The 2,116-nt window shown below is 46.5% G+C and overlaps 1 protein-coding gene across 3 annotated transcripts in view; it reads right to left on the bottom strand.

Moving 5' to 3' along the window:
* The window catches only part of GSG1L (GSG1 like), a 56,593-nt gene that overhangs the window by 7,649 nt on the left and 46,828 nt on the right, over nt 1-2,116 (bottom strand). Inside the window, exons 6-7 of one of the 3 annotated variants that reach the window (XR_001864304.1) lie at nt 613-680; nt 1-49 (exon numbers count right to left, since the gene is read on the bottom strand). The exon at nt 1-49 is cut by the window's left edge and continues 1,573 nt beyond it. The exons of the other annotated variants lie outside the window; for them this stretch is intronic. The gene's annotated coding sequence lies outside the window, so the exon portion shown is untranslated. The remainder of the gene's footprint in view (nt 50-612; nt 681-2,116) is intronic. 3 annotated transcript variants of the gene reach the window in all.

Below are 2,116 nucleotides of genomic sequence, written 5' to 3'. Positions count from 1 at the left end.
CTTGCTTTCTTTCCAAGGAAATAGATGCATGAAACTGCACACATCTTTCCTGGAGAGTAAAGAAAAAGTATAGTATTCAGAGCAGGGCAGGAGCCGTGCTCCAATACTGCTCTGTACATTGAACCACTGATTCCCATAGCTTAAAGCAAGAGCTTTTGCAAACACTGAATAAAAGCACAGCAATTTCCAGAGAAAGTGCAAGAAATGGCATTAATTATACTAACGTTATTGTCTACCAAAGCTGCTTTCAATCATTTTTATATTCAATAGCATGCATCATCATGAATTGGTGATAAATATAGATGAAAAAAGGTAGTGATAATGAAAGTTATACAGGTGTAAATTAGAGCATATTTTTAAACTACTATGAAGTCACAGCTTCTTGAGATAACACAAAATTATAGGATATGTGCACATCCTAAATTGAATCCTGGAGAATTCTGTACTGTTCTTATGCTGGTTGGTTATCTCTTGGGCAATGCTGTCTGGGAAGGCAACAAACCTCTATTTCCATAGCTTCCTACTCCAAACCTCATTCTGAGCCCCGGGGAGCCAGCGTGGGGACAGTACAAGCCATTGTGTGCTGGACACATTCGAGCCATGGTCACTTACTATTTGGGGAGCAGCTATGGAGGCACTGTAACCTCAGGTCCCCAGCCTCAGCCCTCTCCTCCTCAGTCCTGGAAAAGAGAATATAGAAGTAGCACCTTTAACAGAAACAAAGGCTGCTCCCAAATGTACACAAACGGAAGGGTCAAAACCAGTAAGAGTCCAACATACCTGGGCTCCTCCATCTATAGCCAGGCCCACCACGGAGATCATAATGGGCTCAGGAAGGACTTGGTTCCCCTGGCTTTGCCCCTCTTGGGGAAAGCTCATGTAAAGAGGCCTTGGGGAATAGAAATGAGGGGCTCAGGGCTGCATCTCTCTTTTTCAGGATGGATCTAAGCACCGGTGACCAACAGCATTGTATGTGTGTGTTGGAAGTGGGGATGGTGCTACTGCTGCACCATTTTAGTGCCAGTCCATGTGATTTTCCAGGAGGAGCAGCTCTGTGGATAAAGCTTCCTGTGTTGCAGAATAAAGTACAGAAAAAAGCCAAGGCAGGAGGTTGTGCTGGTCCGTGTGCACTGATGAAAGGGGAATGGGAAGATTGGAAATATCGGTGTCTGTGTGAAGAGGAACTGACTCTGCCAGTGGGAGGGACATTAGGTCAGTAACTGAAACCCTGTTCAGGTACTTGGGTGACCGAGGAGGAAATCAGAGCAAAAGGTTGGCATGTCTTTGGAAGGCGTTGGTATGATCTGCACATCTGACTCAGGCACAATGGACTTAGAGGAAGCAAGCTGTGAGTACGATATGAAATGTGCAAAGAGGGAAAAAATAGCGTGTAAATGATGATTTGAAAAGTTCTGGTTCTCACAGTGTTGGGAATAGTCCTGATTTATTAGCTCTGCAATAGCTTTGGTCCTGCTGTCTGTTTCAAACTGCTCCTAGCAGTTAAAACGACATTTTCTGTCCCTGCAGAGACATTTTGTCTGCACTGCTATCGATGGCAGTTTGAACTCAGCTCATTCCAGAATCTCACCAGTAGCATCTGCCTGCTTATGTTGGTGTTGCAGATCAGAGTAAGGGCCCAGTCAGCAAGAAAAATGTTGTGAAATCAGCTGCAGTGGCACAATGGGTGTTGATGGACAGCTGCAAACGCTGTGCTACGGATGGGTGAGCTGGGGGAGGTTGAATCTTCCAGATTTGCTTGCTAAATATGTTGATTTAACAGCCCCTGGTAAGTGAGATTTGCTTCACAGGGGCACGAAGCTGGATAGCAGACTGGAGACAGGGCTGTGCTGATCTCTGGGGTCCCCTCATGGATAAGCCCCGACCCATCTCTGCAGTGGCCTCAGCTCCAGTGGGACTCTGCACCCCTGACCCGGCCTGGATGCACGTCCAAAAGCTGCTCTTGTCCTCACTAAAAGAAGGCCATGGGTAATTCCAGTTTCCTCACATCACTTCACAAACTTTCCATTACTTGCCTGAGGCAGTGATGAGCTCTCCAGGAGGATCTCACTTGGATTTGATTTCCACCCTTTCAGGCCCCCTATCCCTCACCTCAGGC

This window comes from Corvus brachyrhynchos, unplaced genomic scaffold (assembly GCF_000691975.1).
Source record: "Corvus brachyrhynchos isolate BGI_N302 unplaced genomic scaffold, ASM69197v1 scaffold58, whole genome shotgun sequence".
NCBI classification, from domain to species: Eukaryota; Metazoa; Chordata; class Aves; order Passeriformes; family Corvidae; genus Corvus; species Corvus brachyrhynchos.
The sequence above is the reverse complement of the archived record's forward strand: the minus strand, read 5'-3'. Positions and strand labels throughout refer to the sequence as shown.